This window comes from Lathamus discolor, chromosome 5 (assembly GCF_037157495.1).
Source record: "Lathamus discolor isolate bLatDis1 chromosome 5, bLatDis1.hap1, whole genome shotgun sequence".
In the NCBI taxonomy this organism is placed as follows: domain Eukaryota; kingdom Metazoa; phylum Chordata; class Aves; order Psittaciformes; family Psittacidae; genus Lathamus; species Lathamus discolor.
This window is the reverse complement of record NC_088888.1, coordinates 123,592,611-123,612,276: the sequence shown is the minus strand read 5'-3', so window position 1 is coordinate 123,612,276 and position 19,666 is coordinate 123,592,611. Positions and strand designations below refer to the sequence as shown.

The 19,666-nt window shown below is 42.5% G+C and overlaps 1 protein-coding gene across 6 annotated transcripts in view; it reads left to right on the top strand.

Moving 5' to 3' along the window:
- CCDC85A (coiled-coil domain containing 85A) overlaps positions 1 to 19,666 on the top strand; it is a 271,108-nt gene that overhangs the window by 79,381 nt on the left and 172,061 nt on the right. For 5 of the 6 annotated variants that reach the window (XM_065682465.1, XM_065682466.1, XM_065682464.1 and 2 more), the window contains one exon: positions 5,920 to 6,030. The gene's annotated coding sequence lies outside the window, so the exon portion shown is untranslated. Of the gene's footprint in view, positions 1 to 5,430; positions 5,453 to 5,919; positions 6,031 to 19,666 lie in introns of those variants that run through there. The other variant, XM_065682469.1, reaches the window with a different exon arrangement.

Sequence of the window (19,666 nt, the reverse complement as noted above, 5' to 3'; positions counted from 1 at the left end):
CTCAGTGATTCTGTGATTCTGTTTCTGGGTACACTCTCTGTGAGATGAAGAAAATCTCACAGGGAAGTGAGGTGAATGCATTCACTTTACATATCCAGGATTTCCAGACAGTTCGTTGTCTTAGATACCCAGATCCCTCTCAAAGTTAGTGCAATTTGGATGCTTCTTTGTGGGGTTGACTTCAGGCAGCAGTGATGGGACCTGTTTTAGGGACCTTGCCATTGACTCTGCTGAAAGTAGAATCAGACAGAACTTCATTTACTGCAGCATTCATGTTTCCGATAGGAAAATGAGTGTGGATAAGTAAAAACTGTGTCTTTATCTCCCCCCCTCCCCCCCCCCCAGGACATCAATTTCCCTTTCCTCTGAGCAGGAGGTGTCTTTTCTTGTCGTATAGTCTTTTTGTTTCTGAGAAAGGCAAACGTGAGCTGATTGGAATAGGACATAGAACACTCCTGAGTTTCAGAAAGTGCTGAACACCTTCAAAGCAGACATCTGTATTTCAAAACCTGAACCTAATGCTTTCTGCAGAACCTTGGGGACCTAGAATGTAAGAGTGTGGTGATCTTTCAGCACAACGAAAATGAGCCATCTCAGAAAGGCTGCTGTGGAAGAAGACCTTAGAAGAACAGATTTGTAGGGCAGAGTTGCTACATCAGGATCAGTACATAGGTTAAACAGTACTTTGGTCTCATAAGCATCTTCTGAACTCTCTGAGTTTGATTTTCTTTCCCTTTGAGAAGAAGTTATTAATATCAGAAAAGCAGCAGCATTTCTTATTCATGTTGTGTAGGGGTGAACTTGGCAAACAACCTGCCCAGTTAACCTGTTCATTACTGTCCAGAGACACAATGTTTCTGGTGAATATCTGAGTGTTAATACCAAAGGGTATATATGTCAGAGCACTTTAATTCCCTAGAATATTAAACTTAGTGCTGGTCTGCATGCTGTCATACAGAAAGCAGAAGAAAAATAATAGTGGGGTTGTTCCTTTAGATGGGATTAAAGGTGATATCCTCTCACCCCTCTTTGCAGATACATGCTGTAGAAAGGCATCAGAATTCTGGAAAAAGCAAAAAGACTGGAAGATGATACAGCTGAAAGCTGGCAATGAGAAGTCCATATCCCTGTATGCTCCCAAAACGTGCTCTGTAGTTTAACCACATCAGGGAAAAGCTTTGTTTTGGGAGTGAGACAGAGGGAACACCACTGCTCTAAGTCATTGAGGTATCCCTTTTAAGTGGCTGCAGAGCAATGCCAAACATTTCATCTGCGTAATAAGCTCACACATAACTTACAATATATACTTATTTTACGTTATGTGCAACATGGGGATTCTTTTTTTATTAATCAGTTCAAGTTCTCATTCCGTGGAAGTCCAAAGCCCTGACAAATGAATTCCTGCTCATTCACACCTTACTGTGCTTTAAGGGCTATTAAAAGTTAGAAGACTGCTAACACCAGAAGTGATAAAAGCCCCAAATAATCCGATCAATACAAAGAAGACCAAATACCCCTCTCCACCCCCATCCAGAGCAGCCCAGTGTAGTTCAGTTAACTTGCTTATGTCACTCGAGAAACCTCAGAGCTCTGTTTTGCCAACAATAGTCTCAGTGTGTAAGGGGCCGGGGGCCTCTTTGGCACCACAGCTGCAGGTCGTAAATACAGTTCTGGAGATTATGATATTGAAGAGTCCCTTTTGGAGGCTGCAGAGCAATGCCTGAGGTATTGCCTCCTGCCTCCAAGGAGCCTGGCTGCTCCCAGGGCTGTCAGGTGACAGTATGGAGCACACTTGGAGAGGTTCCCACATGGGGATTACTTCTTCACAAACGTGATATTTCTGACCTTTCCTGTGTTAGCCAGGGAGTGTAACAGCCTTCCAGTATCTGAAGGGGCCTACAAGGATGCTGGAGAGGGACTCTTCAGCAGGGACTGTAGTGGTAGGACAAAGGGTGATGGATTCAAACTGAAACAGGGGAAGTTCAGGTTACAAAGAAGTAGTTCTTTACTGTGAGGGTGATGAGGCGCCAGAACAGGTTGCCCAAAGAAGTGGTAAATCCTCCGTCCCTAGCAGTATTGAAGGCCAGGTTGGACAGGGGTTTGGGCAACATGGCCTGGTGTGAAGTGTCTCTGCCCATGGCAGAAGGTTGGAACTGGGTGATCTTAAGATTCTTTCCAACCCAAACCATTCTATAATTCTATGATTTCCTGCAGAAGGCTCTTGGACTTTGGTTGAAGTGGTTTGCTGAACATGGATTCAGTGCAGAGAAGGTAAAGCATAGGTACATGCTTCAAGAAAAGCACTGTGTGCAGACCAAGTCACAGCTGGAGCACCAGCCTATCCTTGTGTCTTTCCACACATTCACAAAACAGTAACAAAAAGAGAAGGGGGCAGGTGGAAAAAATCACTTGCACCAGTGCGAAGGAGGGGAATGTGTTTACCTGGGTCCTACTCACTGTCTTACTCATACTTACTTCCAGATTCTTTTATCCTATTTTATGTCAAAAGGTTTTTGCTTTCCAGCTCCCTTACTCTTGAAAAATGCAATGTTTGACAGCACTTTAAACAGTGAATTGTGCCTGCAGAAATGTTCACTTCTAGAAGCAGCAATTACAGTCTGTCAGAATTTTAGGCCTTGGTTATTTATGCTCACATTCGTAATTCATTTTTCAAACGTGTATCTCTAAAAGGGAACAGACCTTTTCCATATAAATTCAGCTTCTGCAAGAAAACACTTGAGCAGAAAAAGCAAAATGGATTGAGCTTGCCTGTGCTTTCCTCAAATCAAAGGAGAACTCTTAGTTCAGCATCTTGTCAGCGAATTGTGGCTGAGTTATTAACAATCTGTCTCAGTTATTAAGTACCCGGAATTTATAAATCTTTCAGGGAGGCATTTAATATACAAATCTCTGGATGTTAGTGGAGCTCCTGACTGCTATCTCTCAGCAAGCTGTGGACACTAAGAAACGTGTCATCTTGAAGATGTACTAATAGGACAAGGGGTGATGGGTTCAAATTTAAACAGGGGATGTTCAGGTTAGATATAAGGCAGAAGCTCTTCCCTGTGAGGGTGCTGAGCCACTGGCACAGGGTGCCCAGAGAAGCTGTGGCTGCCCCATCCGTGGCAGTGTTCAAGGCCAGGCTGAATGGGGCTTGGAGCAAGCTGCTCTAGTGGAAGGTGTCCCTGCCTGTGGCAGAGGGTTGGAACTGGATGATCTTAAGATCCTTTCCAACCCAAACCGTTCTATGATCCTATGTATGAATTAAGCCTGTTGATGTAGATTGTTTGATTGATTGCTGTAAAACTGCTTTTTTTTGCACTTGTTGCTTTAGGACAGGGTTCAGATTCTCTCTGTGCCTTGCACTGGAGTTGTGTTGAACCTTGTGTGGTCTGACTGAGGTGGGTTAAGAGCCTGTTCTATTTTTGTAACTGTGCAAAATGGCTTTTGGGGACATTTGTAGTTGCTGTTAGCTGATAAATTCCTTGCTTCCTTAAAGGGGAAAGTGCTAAACCAATGAAGGTGACTTTGGCTTTAAGACTGTGGCACTGCAACTATTAAGAAGGACCTTTCCTTATTTTCCCCATACTTTTAGTCTGTCCCCTTTGTTACGCTGATTCAAAAGAAGCATCAGTTCAGGACTGGCACTCACCCTGTATGGAAGTAGAATGTAACTGGTGTCTGTGAGTGTGTGTGGATTATTTTACACAGGTATCACAAGGTCAGTGAAAACTCAGGGCAGGGGGGCTTCAAGTACTCTGAACTCTTGACAGTCACTGTCCAAGCAGTTGAGACTGCTCTGCCACTGAGTCCTTACCTCATCTACAGGTACACATCTTAGAAGGGAGTTCCTTGTGTTTAATACAGTCTGTTCACTTAGGAAGTCTGCAAATATAACATTTAATTCTGTCCTGTTTAATGTTGTTTTTGTGAGGGCAGCACCTAAATCTTATAGGTAGCACTAGAGGAAAATGAGTTTTCTTGAAACTATGAAATAATCCTGTGAATGGGTGGAAACTTTCTAGTGACAGTTGTAAGAAGACTGTAAAACAGTCTTACCAGCTCTTCTTCCTCCAGCTTCCTGCCTTCCATCAGAGATCTTCCTTCCTTACATAATTAGCAGAAAACTGTAAGAGATGTGTAATTTTGTTCTCTGAAGGTGGAGTTGAGTGGTTTTACAACGTGCCTTTAGAGCTAATAATGGTTCAAAGTTAACAGTCACATAACATTTATTTTAGAACAAACCTGCATAACAAATAATTCTGTGTAGAAACTCATGGCTTATGCCTTTGCACAGGACATTAATTTGGATGGAATTAGTTCTTGACACACGTTGTCCAGTTAACTTCATTTTCCATCTCCAACATGGCTGTTGTTATTTAGTAAAACCTCCTGTGATGCAGGAAGTGTATCTGTGATGTGGGCCTGAAGTGTAGCAAGTTGTGAGGCCTGAAAGTTGGCCCCTATGGGCTGGGTTTAAATTGCCAGAACACACTCTGTTGTATAAGTCCCATTTAGCATAGGTAGGTGCAGGGTAAGGAGAGCATCTTCTCTGCAGCAGAACAGATCTTTACTTGGGGTGGATTAACAGTTTGTCAGCTTTAGGTTTTAGGTCACTTTAAGTGTGCACCTTAGGAAGGTGTATAAGAGGATGGATTTGTTTGCAGTCATCTTTAGTAGAGAAAAGCTTTGACTTCCTCCTTCATTTTCCAGGAGGAAATGAAGATCACATCGATTTCCTTCTCAAAAGAAGTAGGGATTTTGTCCACTTTAAGATCTGAACAAGATCTTTACTCCCAGCTGGCAATATGTGACACAGCATCCCTTGAGTGTCAGGCTGTGTAAGGCATTAATCACCTTGTGAAGCTCTTAACAGCAGTAATAGATTATTTTACAACTGTTAGGGATCCTTACAGTATTTTACTAATTTGAATGTAAAGCATGTGAACAGTGTAAGTGAATTAGGAGATAATACTCAATAAAGATGTTTGCTCACAATTTAACATCTCGTTCTCAAGCTATTAGTTGTTTACTGATCTGCAGCAATGAAGTGCTAAAAGCTAAATACTGTGAAATGTTAAACTTTGATGAAAGATATGAAGACAGAAATTGTTTCTTTTGCCAACACTGTGGTCACCAGCAGTGCCCTGACCTGATTACTTAAGCTGATGTTTTTCCTCAAGCTGTCATGAATCAGTAATGATCAAGTTTTGCAATACTCAATGATTCTCTTGTGAATAGCAAAAGGATTTGTTATTGTAGGTTGGTCTGTTGTGAAAAAAAGTGTTCAGCTCTTGCATCTGCAGGCTCTATACAGTATGTTTTGCTGCTTTTTTGCCTATGGAATGCCATAACAAATCTCCTGAAGAGTTCCACAAAATGTGAGGAAGATTCAATCTGGCCTAATGTGGAAGTGGCCCCTCTGGTGTCTTTTAAATCAACTTTTGTGTCAGTATGTTTTTCCATTCATAGTTGGAAGATAGCCAGTACAAGGATTCAGTTGTAGGGCTTGACTTGTAGGCCTTCTAATAGGAAAAGGAACTTGTACAACATATTATTGTTATTAGTGGGGTGTTCTCATAGTAATTTAATATGGTAGTTCCAGAAAACATTCTCTTTTCCCTTGCACTAAGTGTGGTGTGGTTGAGATGTGTTGTCAACGGGGTCAGGAGAGGGACTAGGTCTCTGGGTGAAGCTGGAAATTCAATCCATGCTTCCCATGATTGTGGTGGCATAATACTACCAGTAATCCTTGCAGCTCCTGACTGGTTTTTCTGAGAAGAAAGGGACCAAAATGAGGGGAACTTCTCAGTTAAAGGGAATGAAAGATGCATTTTAATAATTTAAAAAGAAAAGGGTGGGATGGCAAAACCTCTGTGGGGCTTATTCGAAGGATGCATTTGGTTTTTGTCCATGCAGATCTGTGACTAGAGCCCTGTGGAAATCAGACTTTGCTTCAAGCTATATGTGAAGTTCCTGTGGAGCCAGCCTTTTCCCAAAGCTCATAGAAGGAATGCAGCTGAGTATGAGGTAAGTGGGACTGCTCTCCCCATGTGGCAGAGCTCCTGTGAGCTGATTGACAGCAATCATTTGTTGGCTGATGGCTGAGCCTTAAAGGGGAGAACATACAAACAAGCAAATCTAAATGCAGATGTTGATTTGAGGGCATGGTCTGACACTGGTGGAGCTTTATCCAGTTGACAGCAGGGAAACAAATAAGAAAGAATAAAGCCAGAGGAAATTTGAACCAGGCAGTTCTGTTCTGATGCAAATTGCTTAACATAGATTTGTGGTTTTAAGTATATGTGCACATTAAAAGAATGCTGACCTTTAAAACCATGGTTTCCTATAAATTGCTATTGTTGCTGTTCAATGCATATGGACTTATAAGCAGCAGAAATACCATAAACCTATGGGATTGGGAATGCACCATGGAAACAAACAGCACCCTGGCAAAATAAAGACCTGTTTCCTCCATGGTGCTCTCCATTAAAAAGTCAACTCAGCATAGTTCCTTCTGAAATCCACATACTTCTCAAAGAGAAATGCATGATAAACTGGTGAATTAGATGGTAACCACTGTGCTTTGCTTTAAAACAAAGGCGGCTTTAATAAGATTCCTGAGCCGAAGTTATAGGTTGTGAATCCATATTGTAGGAATACAATGAAATTAATTCCTTGTTGAGATAATGGAGATCTGGAAATGTAGAGCTGCCCTCTAGTGTCTCAATGGCGGTATAAGGTGTGCTCAACTGGTCGGGAAGCAGAATGTGTACTGGAAGGCAAAGAAAAACGTGCAAATATCTTTGAAGGGATTCTATAGCTGCAATTCAAATGTCAGACCAGCAGTGGAGAAGGTGTAATATTAGACATAGAGCACAGGCATGGTGCCTTCTGGGGAGGTCTTTCACAAGTCTCATACCGTATGAAGTACAGAAGAGCTCCATAAGCTTTATATCCAGAGCTTGTTCCAAAAATCCTCATGTCTTAAAGAAGTTTGAATTTAGACATTTGGTTCAGCTCATTTTGGGCAGAGCGATCACCTGTGGAACTGGGATGGAGCTTCACAGCTGAACTTGCCCTAATCTGGGACTGTTGAAATCAATGGCTTTGTCCAAGGTTATTCTTTTATAGATGAAAGAACTCTTCCCTGAATGCTACATTAATCTCCTTCACTTTTAGTTTGCATAGTCTTCTCTGGTTCATGAAGAAAGGAACCTTCATGCATGAAATGAGCCAAAATTATGACTCCTCTGAACAGACTCACCTTAAAAAGGAAGATAATGTCTTTGTGGAGAGTGCCAGCATATTCTAACCTAGTATATGCAATTAAACTAATTTTCCTCTTGTTTAAACTGTGGTTGTAACTACTCCACCCCCTTAGGTCAATTTACTTCTTTAAAATTGCATGAAAAAGAATCAGAGTAACTTACATAAGTGATGTAGCAAGCTCTTACATACAAACATTGTGTCCTTTGGGAAGCTTCATTTGTTGCCTTGTCAGAGCAATTTACTAACCCTCTATGATACAGTTACTTGGAAAAGCCTGTGAGTTTCTGTAATGGTTTCAGGGGTGTCTTTCCATGTGACTGGTGAGGGTTAAACCTTTCTGTCCTGGTACAGTATTTTCTGAAGCTGCTGTTGTATCTTCATTTCTGTGCAAAATGGGAGTTCTGTTTCAATCTGGCAACCTGGCAAGACCAGGAATTCTAAATGCAATGCTTTGTCTTAAGGTTCAGGTTCCAGGGATAACAGAGTGTTTCAAATTCCCAAAGAGCGTGCCACAAGGGGATTTGGGAGTAGGTGCATTACTCCAGTGTGGGTTTTGAGATGACAATGGATATATGTGCAAGAGAAGAGTGAGACACAGAGGAGAAGGGTATGGAAGGCTCTTGCTGGGAAGTTTCTTTGTGTGTATTAATATCGGTGTGCATAAAAGTAGAAGTAAAGATAATTGATTACAAACTGGTTTAACCAATGGTTACTCCCTGTGCAGAGCCTTCAAAAGATCAAAATGAGAGGGAAGGCTTCTGCTCGGGGAAGTCAGTGTGATAAGCAGAGTCTAAGGAGCATTGAAAAATCAGGTTTTCCTTTATCCACACTTACTGGGTGCATCTCCCTCTTATTCATATTTCCTACAGCCTCTTCTGTTCTCCTCTTAGTGAACGCAATGCTTAGAAGGCAAAAATCAGTTTTCTGGGTGCAGAAGTCCTGAAGACTTGGACAGACCTGTGAACATACATGTACACATTGTGAAAAGCACATGCATACATGCCTACACACAGAAAGAATACATGCAGCTGTGTAAGGGCCTCTGCTTTCTTTGTCTCCATGGGTTCTGTAGAGGCTTCTCTGTGCTAAGCTACACAAAGCAGATTTGGAGAAAGCTGAAGGATTAGGTAGCTCAATGGGGCTACTCCTTCCTGCGTGTTGTGAACCATAATTACTAAAGACGGTATTGCTCCAGGTTATCTCTGGAATTAGGAGCTAAAAGGATCCCTTGTAATGTGTATCTAATGGAGTTGTGTAACTGGAAGTCAGAGTGTGGTGCTGGAGGCCACAAGCAAAGAACTCTCCAGAAAGTCCTGACCTTCTCTAAATCACTGCAAGTGAAGCAAAATCTCTTCTTCAGTGGGCTGATGTTGACTGATGTCTGTGACTGTTCCCTTCAAAGGCTAATCTGTTGCTTTAATGTAAGAATGGACATCTTGGTTCAGTCCTGTTGGTCAGAATGTTCTTTGGTCTGTCCTGAATCTGATTGAAGAGGATGATGGTAGTATCTAACACTGATTTTTGCTGTGGGGAGATGCAGATGCTCCACAGAAGCTACTTAGTGATTTCCCGGACACTGAGGCAGACATGGGATGGACACTTCCAGGGATAACTAAGTCCAGTTAGACTCTGTGGTAATGATCAGAGAGTAGAGTATCTGTTAATTCATATGCACTATACTGATGCACATGTCATATTCTTATATTAACAGCCTGTCTTTAAAACTTACCAGTCTCTGTGCTCAGGTTAGGCTCAAGCACACGGCAGTTGAAGCTGGTTCGCATGCTTTGGGGTAATAGTGAAATAGCAATTCGATAATATTGTGTTACTTCTGTGCCTCATGTAGGATATTTTGTTTCCCATCTCGCAATGCAACATATCCAGGAGTAGGTGCTGCTTTCCTTGCTTTTCACATCTGTTGCCATCACCCATACATAGCTACTTGCCACCCTGGTGTTCAGTGTTCCCCCTCTGTTACTGTGCTTCAACGCTTCTCATTGATGAGAGTTAAGAAAGTAGTTTAGGATATCTGAAACAAAAGAAAACAGTCAACAGAGGAGCAAACAACTGCTTTGTGCTTAGGAACATCTTCACCTTTCATCAAGCCTTCCAGAACTGCTCTGAGGCTGGAAGGTGAAGCAATTGCTGGCTCCTCTGGTGCCTGTTTTACTTTGTGTGAGATACTTGATGCAGATTATATCTTCACCAGACTACCTGTGGAGGTTCATTTGCATGAGAACAACACTTACAGTATCCTTCAGGCATATGGTAGAATATGCAGAATCTCTAGGGAAGCTCATATTGCCCTGTAGATACACAGCCAAGAATATAACTTAGATTCCAAGGGAAGGCACAGTCTCGTTCAGGCATTCAGTGGGGGGTATCACCTCTGCAGTGGACCTCGCTATGGGTTCCAGCAGGGAAAGAACTGTCAGCGTCATGGGCTGTGATTTGTTTTCTGCACAGGCTTGGCAGGTCTCCACAAACACCAGGTATCTGTCTAACTGAATTTGCAAGTTCCTCCAGCTGCCCTGGGGAGCTTGTAAGTTCCTTGAACCTCATTCCTGCCCCCGTGGACGTTACAAGCTGAGAGTGCTTTGCCAGCAGAGCCGGTAAGTTCCAAGAACCCCACATACTGGATTCACAGAAATTACAACCCTGCTGGCCACACTGGTCAAATGAGAAATGTTTTGGAGTTTCCTAAGCTTTAGCTGTTTCTCCATGTAATTTACAAGTTCCAATTGTGCATCTACGTAAAGGACTTTGGCACAAACAGCTGGGGTTGTTGGTGGTTACAGGCTCAGCCAGCACAGTGCATAAGCAGCACTTGGGGAATTTGCAGTGCTGACGGTTTCTCAGCAGAGCTTGTAAACCTGGTGGTCTCTGGACAGAATGGTTTTGAAACTGCCCCTCTTGTTGATTTAGCAGAGGAGATGCTGCTCTTGTGATCCTTGGGCTTCAGGGATGGGGTATAATCTATCACATCATTAAATGACCTTTACTTTTATTGGAGCCTGAAACTGTGATTCATGGAGACAATAAATTCTGCCTCTCAACTGGCAAGTTTTGAAACCTCTCAGTGATGTCTTGATGTGGCAGAATGGAAATATAAAAGTAGTTATGTAGGAATGAGAATATCAATTCTGTGAGGTTTCTACAGAAGGATGTAGATGACAAGTTTGTAGCTTTTGTCAGAAGGCTTTCCTCTGGTGACACCAGACGTGCTGTATTTAGGTGGCAAAGAGGGGGGGATTTCCAGTTTTACAAGGTTAGGGTAAATTGGGTCAAAACCTGTGCTACCCTGATGTTTTGTCTCACAGAATTCAGAAGTTACTTATTAACTGTAGTACTGCTTTTAGGAAGAAGTAACACTCCAGTTACCTCATCAGAGCTGACATTTGAAGAATCTCTGGCAAAAGAAATAGAAAGATGCTGAACTTTCCTTAAGGACAGAATGCATGATATTACAACAACAGCTTGGATCTAAGGATCCTACATAATCTTGATGCCTTTTCGCTTCCTATTCTGTAGACACCATCAGGAGGTAGAAACAACTGTTTATTTAAGTGTGTAAAACTGTGTAAGTTGCATCTTGTTCTTTCAGGAAATTTGAAGTCTGGACTTGCAACTTTAACATTCAAAACCCCTTTTTGTGTGTGTGGTTATGGATGTAAGTGTTCATATACAGCATAAATTGATGTGAACCAGCAGAGTTTGTTACATATATAGAAACAATATGGCTGCCAGGATAGATTGGAAAATGATAGGAGAAAATAAGAAACTTATAGACAGAGTAAGAAAAATTGATCAAAACAGGATGTTATTTTTATCTCGAAAAATCTTCCTACAGGCTAAGGATTTAGAGCCTTCTGTGACATGAAATAGCATTCCTGAGCCCACTGCTTAAAACAAAGAAGTACTGGGATGCGTCTCTGCATCTGTCAGCACCTGCAGTGCCTGAGAAAGATTTGTGTCCTATGTTATAAAAAATGATTTCCTTTATCTTACTAAATATTACAGCTAAAATAAATCCTGCTATCCTGTTTGCTGGTGTGTGCTCACAAATGGTGCTTTCAGAGTAAACACAGTTGCGGAACTGGGAAGTGTCTAGTTTTGTGTTCGCTGTTGGCTCCATGAAGTGTGTGCCACGGTGTGGTTACACTGCCCACTGCCAAAGGGACTGTTGGAGTTACACACTGCCACATACACACGTTTTTCTATGTACATTATTACCTAAAACTGTGCTTATGTCATCAGGCAAACAACAGTAAAGATCAGGAAGGAGACTGCTGGTTGGATCTGCATTTCCAGTGTCTGCCTTTGTGTTCTTGCAGATAAGAGCAGGGCAGCTGCAAGGATATCACAGGATTGTGGGGAGAGCAAAGAAAATGATTGATCATATAAAATCTCCTGGAAATGCTTCCCTCATAAAGAGCTGTCCTCTGTTAGCTGACACACAGGTTGTTAATCTTTCCCCTTCCTCTAAAACAGGGAATGTGGCAATATATCTTTATGGCAGAGCAGTTTTTCTGTGTCCACAGGCTCACTCATTGTGGCTCTGTGCATTGGATTAGTTGAACTGTGTGCCACTGTAACCTTCCGTGGCTGTCTTCTGATGTAACTCCTTCTTCCAAACATTGTGGGCAGTCACCTCATCTCCTGGGTGGCTGCTCTGCACATCTTTTTTCCATTATATTAGTAGTAAATGAACCAGCAGTTGTGAGTCTTCAGCATCCCCCTCTCTTGACTGGCAACTCTTCCTCTCCTTTATAGTTAGTGAGTGAACAGAATTTGCTGAAAGGAGCAGGAAGCTCAGATCCAGTGATTTGAGCATTGGACTGGATGTGCATGACACTAAAGTTGATTTAGCCAAAGCTATCAATGAATAAAACTTGCCTTGTGTTTTCCCTTTTTGATTAAAGTTAACTCCCACTTCACAAGGTTATTGTATGTATACAAGTATATATATATCAACCAGAATGATTGCAACTGTTGAGAGTAATTAAACTTCGAAGCTACGTTATTACAGACTCAGCAAGAACACCCAAAAGCAGAAGAATTTGCAGTAAAGACTATGCAAATCCATCCTTAACTAGTCCACAGTGAGTAGGGATTATGTAGCACAGTGATAGCATTTGCTGTACAGAGGATCCCTGCAAAATCGAGACATAACGAACTGCACAGAGGACAATGCACAGCTGAATGTTCCAGGATTATGATTCTGGGATTTTCTCTATTTCTTTTAATAGCCATGGCTTTGCCTTAAAGGGTGTAGCTGAAAATCATTTTAGATAAGCAGGACTTTTCAGTCCAGGGTTTTGCCTTGACAGTCATCTGTAAAAAATGTGAGCTGATGTTTCATTCCAGGATAATGAGCAAAAGGCCTGATTCTGCTGTTAGATTTGGGTTTATGAATCATCAAAAAGTGCATTAACCTATGTGTGTGGGTGGCTTGCAGCAGCCTGTGCCCCAAGCTGTTGCTCCATCAGGACTGAAGAGTCATCCAAAAGGGTGGACAGCTTTGTGCTTCTTCCCTGCCTGTGCTGAGAAATGGTCCAAGTGGGAGGTGGATTGACCAAAACTAGGGAGGCTGAGGACCTCCGTGCTAGTTACTCATACCCTGCTGTGAAATGGGCATCTCTGAAGCACAGTTCTTGGGTGTAACTTATGTCATGAGCCTGATGGAATAAATATGGCATCTAAACATCTCCAAGTATGTGGTCAGGAGAGAGAGGGGCCTGTCATTTAAAACATCTTTCTACTTGCTGGGATACTTGGGCAGAAATTCAAGAGATGTGTAAACATCTCTGGAAGGCTTCTCTGTGTCTCTAAAGTAGGAATTACAGATTCTCTTTTTTGATACAATGACCTGTTTCAGCAGTCACCTTTTCTTTCCTCATTGCCTGGGCTTCTTATCATCCCTATGCTTTTTTGTTCCTTTTTTCTTTCTCCTGTTTCCAGTGGGAATTGTGGAATAGCGTGGTAAAATCTACACAGAGTTTTAGTAACAAGCACTGTTTTTCATATATATGCTTGAAAGAAACTACTGAGCAGAGGTACAAAATGAAGTGATTCTTCATTAATATGTACAATTAAACTGTGAAACTCTTTGACTTGATATTGTGAATGCTGCAGCTTACATGGGTTTAAGGACATACAAGATAGTTCTTGAAAAATAGGCTTGTTAGGGATGCTGAATAGGAATGTATGTCTTGGGGAGTTCACCAGCCACAAATTCTTGGAGCCTGGAAGAACACTGGGAAAGTACCACTGTGTTTATCTTGTTCTTGCCCCTTGTTTTAGTTACTGACAGGTGAATTAGCTGGATCTTTGGTCTGACACCATTGCAGTAGTTTTTATTGTAGGGAACACGTGCCTACAATAAGTGCCTCATTTTATGTTTCTATAGATTCCTAGGAAATTCCAGCCTGGATTTTATTGCCTCCAAAAGCAGTGGGAGCAGAGTGGGATATTCAACACATTAGTATGTAATTACTGGCTTATAAAATTCTTCGTCCTTCTCTCTTCATTTTCCTCCCAGGTCATACCTGTCACAAACAAATGTGGTGCCCTGTGATTAACAAACCTGGTGGAGCATCACATTTGCTTGCTGCCCTCTGGCAGAGGCTGACCCAGGGGATGGGAGCAAGTAATGGAAAGGCTCTCTTTCCCTCTGAGAAGGTTTCCTAGGGCAAGAAGTACTGGATACTCTGTTGGCGGTGAGATAAAGATCAGTAAGGAGAAATATAATTAATGCCTGTTTTTGGTGGCTGTCACTGCAGGCTGATGGGACGGTAGCTGAACTGAGATTGAAGTGAGAAAGGGGAGGAAAAGGAGTAATGGAAGAAGAGTAGATGGTCCCTTTTTGCTGCCTTATGTTTCCAGGAGCTTCAGTGAGGGAAATCAGGAGCTGCCCCTAAGCATTCAGCAGGGAGGAGGGAGGCAAAGAAGTGCTGAAAAGGCAAAGTGAGAGGAGTCCATCGCTGGCTGCTGGTGGGGGTTCAGAGTGAGACCTTCTCAAGCCCTCTGCCCTGTGTTTACACTGTGAAATGTCATGCTTAAGTGATGTTTCCAACCATGCATCTTTCCGTTAAGTATGTTTGTTCTGTCTTTCTGCAGATCCTCTCTGGGGGATGCATAGACATTATTGGGGTTCTGAGAAGCTCTGTGGTTTGTTTTCACTGTAAAGCTGTTCCCCTCCCTCCCTGAATCAGCTGAGTTCCCATGGGGGAGGCTTCCTTCCTCACCCACTTAGATCAGTTGCTCTCTGCAGGCTGTGGATGCTCTCAGCCTGATGCTGTGTGCAGCAGCAGCCGTGGCTTTTCTCTGCTGCAGCAAGTGTTGCCTCTTGATGCTGCCTCCCCTGAGGGATCATTAGCAGGGTGGAGGCTATTTTCTTTCCTAGAAACAGGAAGAGAAGAAGAGGATGAGAGATGGGAGGCCTAAACAATCTAGAATTAGATTACAGTATGAGCTCAATGACATCAGCTCCCTTCTGTCTTCCCACCCATTTGCTCTCTCACGGAATTTCTCTTTAGGCTGACCAGGATCTGAAGGTACCTATAATACTGGGCTGATTCCTTGGTGGATGTTTGGGACCAAAGGAAAGGATCTGCCAGCCCTGCTCCCCAGTACTGGAAAGTCAAGAGTATAGGAACTGCACGTTGCACTGCGCAGATAACTTGATGATGTTAACAGCCCCATATCACTAGGCTTCAGAGCACTTCGGATCTACTGTCAAGGGATATAGTCACCTTGAAGTCTAGTAAAGGAAGATAAAACCTAAAAGGACTAATAACTTTTTCAGCTTTTCTTGTAAGAGCTCTCTCTTTCTCTCTTTCCCCCTGCTTTTTCCTTCTTTGTGGCTATATGGCCACAAAGTTCACAGAGTGCACTGACATTTAGCAAAACTGAAGTTTATGGCTTGTTTAAAAAGACAAGTTTTGTTAAAGATTGACCAAAGAAAAGGAAAAGTGGCTTTATAAAACTAGGAAAACCAGCTGTGTGCTTTGTGGCTGTAACATTTCTGAGCAGGATGGACTCTTACTGGTTAGGGTTGGCACAGCCTCTGTCTAAATGACAGTCTTGGACAAGAGAGGTCTGTAACTGTGTGCCATGAGCTCAGAGCATGAGTGGCACCAGGCATTGCTGATTACAGAGAGCTCAGTTCTTTCTGATGTCTCAAATATACCTGTGCTCTTTGATGTATGGACATGGGGGAAGCTGCTAAAATGGCCACAACACCTACACCAGTGTCTGTCATGTAATTCTGCACGTGTGTGTGTGGTGATGGATCACTTCTGCTTCTCTGTCTGCACACTGCCAGCTGCCCAGGTTAGCGTATCTACTGCAGAAATAGCTTGTGAGTCAATAAGCATAATAAAAGGGACCCATTTCTCCCCTCTCCAGATAAAATACTTAATGCATATATAACTTAATTATTACTATTAATTATTTCATCCTTTCATTGCTAGTTCCTTTCTGCAGCACTTATTCCTCACATTTTGTGTATGCTTAGCCTGTGGACCTATGCCACTCACTCATGCATGATGTGCTGGATGCTTATTTGATGCGAGAAAAGGTCAAAATAAAGTAATAAATGAAAATGTTCGGTTTATTTCCCCTTGAACACAAGTGTTTTAAAACAAAGATAGCCAATAGAAGAATATACATGAAAGGACAGTGGGTTTAAGTCTTGGTAGGCTTTATGAGAAAATGAACATGAGCTGGCAGTGTGCGCTTGCAGCCCAGAAAGCCAGCCGTATCCTGGGCTGTATCAAAAGGAGCGTGACCAGCAGGTCGAAGGAGCTCATCCTGCCCCTCTACTCTGCTCTTGTGAGACCTCACCTGGAGCATTGTGTGCAGTTCTGGTGTCCTCAACATGGAACTGTTGGAACAAGTCCAGAGGAGGCCACGAGGATGATCGGGGGGCTGGAGCACCTCCAGTATGAAGATAGGCTGAAAAAGTTGGGGCTGTTCAGCCTGGAGAGAAGGCTGCATGGAGACTTCATAGCAGCTTCCAGTGTCTGAAGGGGGCCTATAGGGATGCTGGGGAGGGACTCTTCATCAGGGACTGTAGTGACAGGACAAGGGGTAATGGGTTAAAACTTAAACAGGGGAAGTTTAGATTGGATCTAAGGAGGAAATTCTTTCCTGTTAGGGTGGTGAGGCACTGGAATGGGTTGCCCAGGGTGGCTGTGAATGCTCCATCTCTGGCAGCGTTCAAGGCCAGGCTGGACGAAGCCTTGGGTGAGATTGTTTAGTGTGAGGTGTCCCTGCCCATGGCAGGTGGGGTTGGAACTGGATGATCTTAAGGTCCTTTCCAACCCTACCCTAACTATTTTATGATTCTGTGATTCTATGAAGTATTTCCCCAAGAAGGGGAACATAAAGGCTAAGAAACTGCTTTGATTTCTTTCAGCCTGTTCGCTGAGAACCTGAGTGCCATCTCCGTGTGCAGGAATCTGGGATCTGCATGAAGGGAGGAGACTGTAGGCCACAGCTGAGTCTGATCCCAGCTACAAACCAACACAGGTGGTGTTGGTTCCCCTTAGGGGCTGGAATAAGTTCCGTGTCACTGCATAAGCTGCAGCGTTACGAAACTGGCGCTTGCCTTTCTGACCTTGCAGACAACATCTGCTTACTCAGGCTTCTTGTCTTACTCCTAAAATTACTCTTGCCACAAGCCATGTTTCTTGCCTTTCCAAAGGTACTCCGTGTCTCTGCATGCACGGCGGCGCCTTTAGACTGCTGCTGTGCTGTGCAGTGCAAATTTCTCTCCCTGTGGAATGGTTCACTCTGGGGATTTAACCTGTGGACCTGTGCCAGCACTTCTCATCTCTGAATACATGGATTCTGGATTGAGGATTTGAATATAGATTTTGCTTCCTACCAATGTAACATAACGAAACACACCTTTGGGCGATAAAACACCTACTATTTGTAGGGACTGAGCTGAGCTCCAGATCCCTGTTCCTATTCAAAGTTTGTGGCCAAGCTAATCTCTAAATAGAAAAAATGGATAAAACTCATGAGGAGACAGCCATGAAGTTGTGTTTAAAGTCTTTGAGCTTCAGGTCTGAATAAGAATAATGAATAAGCAATGTCAGTAGACTGTTGTATCATAATTAAGTTCTTAGGCATCCACTTTCCCCTCAGAGAACTGTGGAGTTGAAGCTCTTCCTGTCAGAGTGCAGGTGAGGTTTGCCAGGTTACCTTTGTGAGCAGGTAATACATGTAAGTTCACTGACAGTTTTGATATCCTGCTGTACATCTTCCTGCTTCACTGTATCCATATTCCTGCTGTAGGTTGGTGATCACAATTTCATGTGGGATGAGATATGCTCAAAATAGAGATACGAGACCTCTAGCACATCCATGGATGTACTGGAGGGTCTGGATGCTTTGCTCTGAGCCACTGCTCAGCTGACAAGTTGTGGTGTTAATAGAAACTGTGTTGTGAGGGCTGTGTTCTTCAGGTGAGGTCCAAATCAAGGCTCAGATTACTTTTGAGGATGCAAGAACCTACAGAGCTGCTAAGATCTGACAACTTGATATTTAATAAGTGGCCTATTACTTACCCAGATGTCACACGCTATTAAGATCGGATATAGTTCATTCAGTTCCTGAGGGAATTGTGCTTTGCTGTGTTCCAGTTCAGTGTGGCTTTTGTTTTATCAGTGAAGAAGATTCCTCTCTCTACTTTTTCATTTGGTCTCATACATCGGTATGTGTATTTTGTGCAGATATAATGATAATTCAAAACAGGTTGTAAATAATTTTGCAGCACTTTTAAATAAGGTATATTATAAGTGACTATTGTTGTCACTAACTTTATGTTTTGGGTATGGCTTAAAAATATAAAGAGAAATACACTGTTGAGGTAACCACCTCAAACAAGAACAGTCTCTTACATTTCCAATCCCGTTCTAGTTGCACTGCCTTTATGTGGGAGGGAGTGAGTTGTCCCACTGAACAGCACTAGTACCTTTAGATTTCCCTCTGAAGTTAATACTGGTTGTGAGAGAGCTGCCAAGTTGTTGATAGGTGGACATTTAGCACATATCTCATTGCAATGTTGCAGCTATTCATGTTGGAACCTCCGAGATGCTTGTTTAGATGCTGAAGGCAATGCATTAGGAACTGATGGTGACTGATTATTATCCAATCAGTTCCTGATGCAGTATCTGCGACATCAAAAACTCTGCAGTGGTTTTGGTTGCATCCTAATTTTTAGCCTTTTAATGTTCCCATTTAATGTCTTTTATTTAAATCTTAAACTTCAGATGTTGATTTACAAATGTATGAGGAAGAAAACTGCTCATTTGCACCACTCAGGATTGTAGGAAACTTACATCTTTCATCCAAGAATTGAGTATTACCAAGAACCATTCTAGGCAGCATTCTTGAGAGCATTGTGCATCTTACACAAGTTTTACTTCATTAAAAACTGTGGTTGGTTGGTTGAATAGTTTCATACAAGTTAGTCAGCAAGTGTGTTCTGCTTCTCAAACTGCAGGAAAGGATGTATGCTTGCAGCAGGGCGAGCCTGCACATTCACCAAGTGTTTAAGTTCTGAAATTCATGAGAGACTATAACCTTATGCCAGAGTGTGTGGGCTTTCTGTGTGCAGCATTTTGGCACTGGGAACTACAGATCTAATGTTACTGTCCTACTTCTCACCCATTCTCTGGATCTATAAAAAACTGCATTTGAAAGCAATAATCTTGTTTCAGACCTGAGTCTTGCTAAGGAGCCTCTATATTTCCTCTGGATGAGTGTGTGCCAGGTATGTCTGCCCATTTATTGCAGATGTTACTGTAGTGAGAAACACACACAATATAAGGAGTGTTTTAGGAGGTTGTTACAGCTCTCAGACACCAAGATTTCTGCTTTCACCCACTTCTGTTGGTAAGAATGAAGTCAGTGATTTTGGAGATATTTGGGTTTGTATTTCTGTTACACTGATAGGGAGGGTCAGTCAGGTTAGAGCTCCCTGTAATATGCCACAACAGAGGCTGACACATCAACATCGTCCCTGTGCCTCTGATCTGCCAACTCTTCCCACTCTGCCCTATTCAGAGTGGGTTTTATGCTTTGTCACACCATAGATCAGTTCTAAGATGTAGTTAATTCTTTTTTTGGTTAAAATCAGTGTCTCCTGAGTTTCAAGGCTGAAAATGAGGCGTGATTGAACACTAACCAAATATTTGTCCAAAAGCCATGTTTAGCCACCAAATTTTTTGTTATTTTTTTCTAATACCTCCAAATCTATTTGTAAGAATCAGCAAAATGAACCTGAAATGCATCTTCCGGTTGTGGTCTGTTCTTGTCAGCTGTTAAGAGTGTCAGTCCATACATCCAGGAGCATGTATATAAAACCTTGTGACTCGTT